The 9505-nt window shown below is 39.5% G+C and overlaps 1 protein-coding gene across 2 annotated transcripts in view; it reads left to right on the top strand.

Moving 5' to 3' along the window:
- The window catches only part of GRM3 (glutamate receptor, metabotropic 3), a 198471-nt gene that overhangs the window by 26798 nt on the left and 162168 nt on the right, over positions 1 to 9505 (top strand). The window lies entirely within an intron of this gene.

The raw sequence follows: 9505 nt of genomic DNA, 5'->3' as shown, positions 1-9505 counted from the left end.
CGGACAACGGGGGGGGTGGGGGGGGGGAGGGTGATGTGGGGACAGGGACACATATGTAATATCTTAATCAATAAAAAATATATTAAAAAAAAAAAGATGAATTTTTGGAGATATGAACCAGTGATGGTGGACAAAGAAATGGAATAGTAGATGGAGAAGGACTTGGGTCAAAAGAAAATACAAACCTTTCTTAAATTTAACTGAATAAATGACATAATTCCATGGGGATGAGACTGAAAAAGTAGTCTTAGGGCCAGATCAAAAGGCCCTTTTAGACCATGTTAAGAATTTTGTTTATAAGATTTTAGGCTTAGAGTAATGGTAAATCATTAAGTTCCTACTCATGGGGAGCTTATTATCTACTGGGGGAGCGAGATTAATCAGATGTCTAAAAGAAATATAAAATTGCAACTGTGCTATATGCTAAAGTTGAGCTATCCAAGATTGTGGGAACATATAATAAGTGGAATTATTATCACAGAAATCAGTCTTCTGTGAAAAACTGAGGACTGGAGGATGAAAAGTGAAGAGGGAGAAAATCAGGTTGTATTCAGTGGGCTGAGCAAGAGCATGGAGCCTGTGAAAGGAGTGTTGCGTTTATGAGGAACTGAAAGATCAATGTGACAGGAATACTGAGAACAGTGAGCATCACTGTATATGTAGAAGGTTGTCATTCTAAGAACAATGGGAATTGGGAAATTATTCAACTACTTAAAGCAGGAGTGGGGTCATTTATGCTGCTATTTCAAACAAATAAAAACAAACGAACAAAAACCCTCACTGGAACATGAAGAAGGGATAAGGGTTGAGGGGTCAAAACAAACAGAGGTAGACCCTTTATGGGACTTTTGTGATTGTGCAAAACAGAGAATATGGTGGTTTGGGCAAAACTGGCAAATGTTGAAATGATGAGAATGGGAAAATATAAAGAAAAATTTTAGTACTTAAGATGTAAGAGGACTTGGTGATATGTGAGTTATAGATATTAGCTATCACTGTGATGTTTATGGAGTTGTCAAGGACATTCACAATGAATCAATTGAGCAGTCAATCAATAAGCACTTATCAAGTGCCTACTATGACATCAATATATCATTCCTTTTATGGGAGACTCAAAATTATTTATGCATTAGAAGATCAGATTCTAAATATTGTTTACCTCACTTGTTTTTGACACACTATAAAAGAAACAAGCCACTGTTGATGAATATCCATTGTGTGCTAGGGAATTTGGAACAAACAATGCATTCAGAAGCTACACTAAGCTCATCCAAAAAGCATGACAAAATCATCTCTACCCAGTACAGGCTGCGCAGTTATGGTGCAAGCAGATGAAAGCTGCAGTTGGCTGAGAAGCCATTGAGGGTGATTCACCAACATAAGTTAACTGCAAGATTCAACTGCATACTCACCTCCTCCTGACACCTGTGTGCTAGTAAACCCAAAGTCATACATATCATTCATTTCACTACAAAGTGAACGTTGTAGAACTAAAGGGTATTAATCTTAGGAAGGCTTGGCCAACTTCAATCTAACACCCAGGAGAGAAACTGCTTTTAAAATATTATTAAGATGTTTACCTCCCTCAATTCTCTGGGAAGGATATCTAAGACTTTAAAACACACACACACACACACACACACACAACACACATCTGAATCAAATCTTAGAATACAAGAGTTTTATTCTCAGTCTCACTAATGATTGTGGTAGCTGTGAAAGTCTGCTTATAAAGACACATTTTTCATTAGTCAGGAGAGAAACTGCTTTTAAAATATTATTAAGATGTTTACCTCCCTCAATTCTCTGGGAAGGATATCTAAGACTTTAAAACACACACACACACACACACACACACAACACACATCTGAATCAAATCTTAGAATACAAGAGTTTTATTCTCAGTCTCACTAATGATTGTGGTAGCTGTGAAAGTCTGCTTATAAAGACACATTTTTCATTAGTCAGATTATTACCTGATACATGAGGAAATCTATTTTTTAGTTCTGTTTTCTTTCACTGTTACCAAATTGAACATAATTGTGAGAGAAAACAGTGAGAAAGATGAACACAACACATGCTAGGAATACCAATTCTATCACTTGCAAGCTGCACTCTTCTGAAAGGTATATTAAATTTCTCTGAACCTCAATATGCTCTCCACCTCACAATGTTGTTCAGTTCAAGGAAGGTAACAAATATAAAAAACATCTACTGTGGCCTGGCACTGGGTATGTGCTCATTAAAAGTTAGCTGAATCTTACCAAGCTGAAGCAAGCCTGCACCTAGAGTAAAATTCATTGATAGAAGTTTCTTCATCTTCATTCTAATAGAGATAATACCCCACTAACAGTCAAACTAATTTAACTCTGTCTTTATAATCTTGTCTAGATATTAATTAAAAGACATTCACTTTTCAAATGATGGCCACATACCTCTTTGGAATTTTCTTTATAGACCCCGCTATGAATTTTATAGTTTTTCTCTATAAACCATATGTTATATTTCTTATGTTTATGAAAATGGCATGTGTTATCTAAAATTAAGAAAATGAAGATTTCATATAAAGTATCATTTGCTGAAGAGAGCCAAAAAATGCAGAACATTTCCTGACTTCTTTCATGCTGAACTACTGTAGATTTAATAACTTCTGCACTGCAGTGATTATGAAACTAATGCATATTTTTAAATGCTAGCTAAGAGTGTCAGACGTTGTCTTATATTCTGCAAAATGTTAGGGGAAAAAAACAAGTTTAAGGACTAACAATAACACAAGGGCTGTTAGACATGTTTCTGCTATTCACATTTTGTGAAGACGCTGACCCTCTAATCATTTTTTATCTAAATTGTACTGTAATCATTACTTTCTGAGAGCCTTAAAGTCAGAAATAAGAATTTAATGTTAATTACAGAAGCATGTTGAAATGTATTTTAACAAAGGCATGAGATATTGGGAGTCAAATCATCCCTTTGGGATTTTAAGCTTCACTTAACCAGAGGAATCTAGGGTAAGATTTTACAAAGTAATAACTCACTTACAGAGAGAAAAATCTTGCAGGTCACAGTACAAAAAATGGTCTGATTAGCCTTCCTTTTCTCTATATTGACTCCAAAAAAATGTCTTATTCATAGAAGCAAATGAAAAGAGGCGGCAAGAAATCACACTGCTTCTTTGCAGCTAAAAATATGACTTCATTCACAAAACATCACCTCTCGGCTTAACACACTTAACCTTCAAAAATTAAAATAATCTCCTTAGAACTAATATGTGTAGCCAATGATATGTTTGTGGTGATTATTTTCATCTAAAACCTGAGCCATGCTAAAGGAGGAGTTTTATATTTAGAAGTGAGCCTCCCTCGCTGAAAGACAGAGCTTCATCTTTCTTATTCACATTCCCCAAATAGCCCTTAAAGACTGCAGAGCCCTTTCTTTCCTAATGAATTGGAGCATCCGTACCAGCCATTGGTTTGTTTGTTTGTTTTTATGAAAAAATTAGCTTGTTGATGAAGCACAATCTTACTAAAAAGATAGATTGAGGCACTGGCGAGCTTAATGATATTTTATTAGGACAAATTAGGAAAGGGATGCAGAGGCAGGCGCAGTCCCCTGATGAGCACGCTCTTACCTACTCCCATCACTTCTGTTTATTCCATATGGATACCTGTTCTTGGCAACTTATCCACTTAGTGCCTTGCTTGCCAAAATTCACATCAGATATTTTGTTGTGTAACTTAACTACCCAGAATAAATCTTTGATGCGAAGGTTGTCATAGGAGACTATGAAATAATATGAGTAGGAACATTTATATAAAGCATCTTTCTTTCCAGAAGTTTGATCTCATTTTCAAGTTCAGTACCTCTGACAGGAAAGAGGCAGAAGGAAGCAACTTATAAATCAAAGACTTGTGGATCTTTCCTATTGCAAATGTCAAAATCCCTCAAAATTGTTTCATGATGTTCTTCGTATGCCAGCTAACTAACAATGCAGTATTTTCACATCTGACCTGCATAGTGAAGATGCCTCACTGGCCCAGACTGTCACAGAGTTAAGGGCATAGAAGAGTAGTAGATGATTCAACAAGGTCCCTAAAGCAGAGAGGGAAAATACCTGTGGTTTGAGATATATGATATCAAGTAGTGATTGCCCAGCTTTTAGTTAAGAAATACCAGTGCACATCACAGTAAGAATTCCTATTTATCCTTCGGTATTTTCCTTAGCCTACTGTGCTATCTGCATTGTTCTGATTTCATCCAGGAAAGGGTCACTTAGCAGAGCTCTAAACCCATTGTGTTATCTCTCTGTTGCTGGTGGAAATGTGGTCCTTTCACAGAATCACACGGAAAGCATTCGAGGGGCCCACGTGCAGGAGGGTAAGGCTTAGTGGTAAGATTTACCGTAGAAACAAAATCAGAGGACTGCCCCTGGAGTCCCAGTGTCTCATCTCCATTGTCCCGCCCTGGAAGAATCCATTCTTGTCTCAATCAGGCCCAAGTAGGGCCAGTCTCCATGGGGTAGTCCGTGTCTGTCCCCATCCCACCAGTGCAGTCTGTTTCCGGCTGAACTCTGGTTGGCGTTGCATTGCCGTACTTTCAAACTAACCAATTTCCCTATCTTTCTGGGCTGGTGTTGGGTCCTTCCCCTAATCAACTCATTTCCTAGATCTTTCAGGGTTCTGTGTTCCTTATCCAATCTGATCCTCTCCCCAGGCTAGATAGGCCTTGCCAGTTGTCACCTTGGCTCTTCCTGCACATGCACCCAACAGAGGAATTTCCCCTTTATTGTTCTAGCCTTCTCCCCCATACTCTGTGGGGAATTGACAGGTGGTTTCTTGGGGAGATTGGGAAGCCAGTCCTGGAGGTTGTTAACCCCCTTGACGAAAAAATGCTGCCACCCTCTGGGGTGCCTTGTGAGTGCTGCAACTTCCTAGCAAAGCAGCTTGTGATCTGATGCGGCTCCCTAGTTTACTGTGCTCAATACTGTGTGATTCCTTTTTCTTTATCAATATGCAGCTGCCTATGCGAACATCTTTCTATGACCAGTTTCTCAATGTAGCAGCAGCAGCACAGCACTTCAGCCACATTGGGGGAGAGTGGAGGTTCACCGCCCGCCCCCCTTCATCCTGCTCACAGAAGTTGCACCCTGAAGTAGGGATAAACAGCAGAGGCTAAACTGGGTATGCGCAAGCAATGGGCTACCAATGACTTACACCTTGGCCCGAGTCTTTTATATCGGTCCCCTCTGCCTAGGCCCAAACCTCCAGGAATCTTTGAAGAAACTTTCAGTTCCTCAAGGCTGAGAGATGCCAGTTGGAGCAGGAAGGCATGAACCATTAATATATTGGCATTTCTTTTCCACTGCAAGCTGTAACAATTACCTACCAAGCCTCCCTGTCATTTTCACCCGGTCAATAACAGTCTCTTTAAATAGATGCTGGAGGAAGCCAAACTGAAGGCTTCAAGGGAAATTTTGGTAGCTAATCAGAGCCTTGTCTTTATTTCTGCTTGTTTTTGTTTTTGTTTTTTCATTCTTACCTCACCCTCCTACCACCTACTCCCAATCTTATCACCTCCTACCCCCATTTTTCTGAGTCTTACCATGTTTGGTGGAAAGTATTTTGGTTTATAGATAAAAATTAAATACAAGATACAAGTGACCTCATTAGATTCTTAGCTAGGTCTGCCTATCATATTGTTGAATTGTTTTAGTGTGTCAGTTATTTCAATTGCCCACCAAGTCGGTAACAGTTGCATGTTATGCTGCTTCACATAGTCTCCTGAGTTTGTTTCTTTCCTGTTTCCATAGGATTCTCCTGGTTTGCAAAGAACAACTAAAATGTCAAAATATTTTTAATTATGTTTTTATTACTAGGCCTTCAGTTAAAAACAAGTTTAGATAATCAGCCAACTTATATTCAGATGCAAATGTACACACCTTCACTCACATGAATGCTAAATTTTAACTATTAGGGAAATAATTCCCCTTTCATTCCTGTTGGCTTTAAAGTGATTTAAATTAATTCCAACCACTCCTTCCCCATCCCATTGGATGAGTTTAACACCCTTTGATGGTATTGTTTGGGCTTTTCTCTCACATGCTAATGAGGCATTCACTTTAGCTGCCACAACTTCATATAATCCTTGGGCAATTCTCACACTTGCTAATGACCTCCTCTTTAGAGAGCAGTGAATCTTAAAAAAAGAGGAAGAGAGGAGAGTGAATCACTGGCCTAGTGTAGATGTACCCTGAAAGTATAACCTGGAAACAGATTTGTGTGGCTGACTGCTTCTACCCTGCAAGAATAATCGTCTCCGAAGAAGAGACTTATTCCTACTTGCCACGGACGGACGGTCTACTCTGTATGCAGAGCAAACCACTGTAGCTTTTCTGCAGCCTGGTGGTGAGTTCAGAAAGGGAGGAAGTCTATCTACTAGGAGCCTTGCTTTATCCATTACATTTTCCTTGACTGTGGATTTCGGAAATGTCCAAATAAGAAGCTACTGCTGGCGCTTGCTTCCTCGCCATTCTGGGTGAAAAGCCTTGATTAAGCTGAGTAGGAGAAACATAGAAAACTATCCAGTCCTCTTGCCTCAAGAGGATGAGTATTTCTCCATGGAGTTTCCTACGGCTCAAGGCTTTGCCTAGCTTCCATGCCTTTTGGAAAATACCTACATGGAATGTCTTATTTCCAATGGAGATCTCAAAGCCCAAACTGGATATGCGAAAGCAGTGGTTCTCCAGGTTGGCTGCACATTAGCATCACCTTTAACGATTCTCCATATTCACCCCTCACCGGACCAATTAAATCTGAATCAGTGGAGTTGGGATCCAGGTTTTCATATCTTTAAACCTCCCTGCACGGTTCCAAATGGACAGCCACGGTTGAGAAACATGACATTACCAACTAGGGACAGAATTAGTATTGATGACCAAGGACACTGAGGCCAAACAGTTAGCTTCTGCGGCTGAGAGTGTCGGCTCAGCACTGCCCAGGAGCCCATCTCTTGTGTAGGAACTTGTCCGCTAGAGCAAAGAAAATCTTCACACTTGGCTACTCTTCTTTACACAATTCTGTTTGTCAGTGTTTCTTTGTGCACAATGAGAGGATTCTTATAAGATGCAGCGGTGAGTTACTAGCATCAGTGGCGGAAGAAGTGCAATTAATACCGTTTCTTGTCCTACTCTGCTTCCTCCCCCATCCCATGGATACTGTGTTGGTTCCCTTCACATTGGGCTGATGTAGGAAAAGAAACGGATGGGCAATGATAGTTTATTTTGGCAGGCACATTTTGATTTAGCATCAGTTTTGTTTTGTTTTTAATGATACGTGTTTTTATTGATTTCAGAGAAGGGAGAGGGAGAAAGAGAGAAAGATCAGTGAGAGAGAGAAAATCATTGTTCGGCTGCCTCCTGCATGCCACACACTGGGGATCAAGCACACAACCTGGGCATGTGCCCTGACCAGGAATCTAATGGTGACCTCCTTTTTCATAGGTCGATGCTCAACCACTGAGCCATGCCAACCAGGCTGGCATCAGTTTTATGTGTGTATACCTAAAGGTGACTTATGGTGCACAAATGCGGTTTCCACTAAAGACTGCTCTTTTGCTTATGCCCCCTGATTTCACACTGGGGGCGTCTGTAGCTTCTTAGATGTACTACTGCCTTTCTTCCAGATGCCACCTCATCCCAAGGGGTTGCATGGGTCAGGGTCCCTTTTAGGGAGATCATGGACTGGCTCCCTTGTTGGAAACACCTGGTAAATGGTAAACACAACTCTACCTCATCAATAGTAGAAACACAACTAGTTCATAAAGCATCCCATTATCTTGTGTTATTCTTGCCAGCCCCAGCCAGGCCCTTAACTTCTGACAATGTCCCCTAAACTCTAGGGGACTCAGGTCAAGTTTTCTCAAATGTCTTTCTTTCACTTGACTTAAAACCTGCAAAAGCACTCGGCCTCTCTCTAAGGCTGAGAGTGGTAAAAAGGATAAAAACCAACATTCTCTTCTTCAATAGCTCTTACACTAATAGTGACTTCTATCTTATACTCAAGAAAGGTGATGAACCAAGGTTACAAACCAATTTCACAATCTTTCAGAATGTATTGCACAGGTAAGCTGTGTCTATGGTATTGTTATCAGCTTTAGGGCTCCAGCTGAAGTGAAACAGAAAGAGATCCGGGTGTATATGTTGTCATATTTCCCTACTAGCATCCCTGATTTCTAAGGCATGGACTTCAAACCTCAGCTAAGTACTCAGCACAATCCATCCATTAATCTTGCTTACCTTGTTTTGTGTGTGTGTGTGTGTGTGTGTGTGTGTGTGTTTAAATATATTTTTTCTATTATTGATAGTATTACAGATAGCTCCCAGCTACTTATCTTGTATCTCAATATACAAATTAGGATAACAAACGTTTCTATAGTAGTTCCTAGAGTCTGCCCAGCTGGATGTAGCTCAGCCATTGCGCATCGACCCAAAAACCAAGAGGTCACCCATTCCTGGTCAGAGCACATGCCTGAGTTGTGGGCTCAATCCCCAGTAGGGGGCGTGCAGGAGGCAGCCGATCTAATCATTGATGTTTCTATCTCTCTCTCTCCTTTCCTCTTTGAACTCAGTAAAAAATATATTTAAAACAAAACAAACTGTTCCTAGAGTCTCAGTGTCTATTTCTTTATTGATGGCATACTTCATCCTCAGAGCTTCTTTATTGAACCAAGAGTTCATACAAGCAAGATGGTCTGACATTTGCTAAGTAGATCATCTGTAGTCCTTCCTGGAAAGACACTTTTTTCCTCAAGTAGGATTTATAGACTGAGTCCACCCTCCTTAGTAGACTAGAAGTAGTAAGCCATGCTCGGTTACAAGTCTTTAAGGAAACTATCACATCCCTAATTCCAGAATGTTCTGTGCCTGCCTGATTTGGCAGCCTCAGAACAACCAGAAGGAAAAACTCTAGTAATCCTAGGCTGAGAACCAGAAAACAAATTCAAGGGAAGTGAAAGTTAATATCCTACGAGGGGCCCCGGAATAGCAGTACTAATAATGGACAACCAGAATTAAGCTTAACACGTCCTATTTGAGCTTGCAAATGGGGTTAGGAATGAAGATGGAATACTATAATTTTTTTAAAAACAAAAAGCCTAAAGAATAGAATCTAAATAGAATAATGATTTAATTGATGTATAGTAAAGTTTGGTTACTTAATTTCTGGGGGGGAAACCTAAATCTAAAGAAAAAAATTAGAAAATCAAGATTCTTCTGACTAAAGGAAGTACTGCATTTATTTTAAAGTCTTCCATATATTTAGATGTCTCGGGATTTTTTTTCTTTTGAAATCTATTCAAGGAATAAAATACCCCAAATAATTCATAATATATACTTTTAAAAATAATGAAATTTAAATTCTTTTTAATTCTAAAACTATCTTTATTAGTTCAATAATGGGAAAGATATGAGAGATAAGTATTCAAAAGATAGTAGCAATAAGTAAATTCTCAA

Source organism: Myotis davidii, unplaced genomic scaffold (assembly GCF_000327345.1).
Source record: "Myotis davidii unplaced genomic scaffold, ASM32734v1 scaffold49, whole genome shotgun sequence".
NCBI classification, from domain to species: Eukaryota; Metazoa; Chordata; class Mammalia; order Chiroptera; family Vespertilionidae; genus Myotis; species Myotis davidii.
The sequence above is the reverse complement of the archived record's forward strand: the minus strand, read 5'-3'. Positions and strand labels throughout refer to the sequence as shown.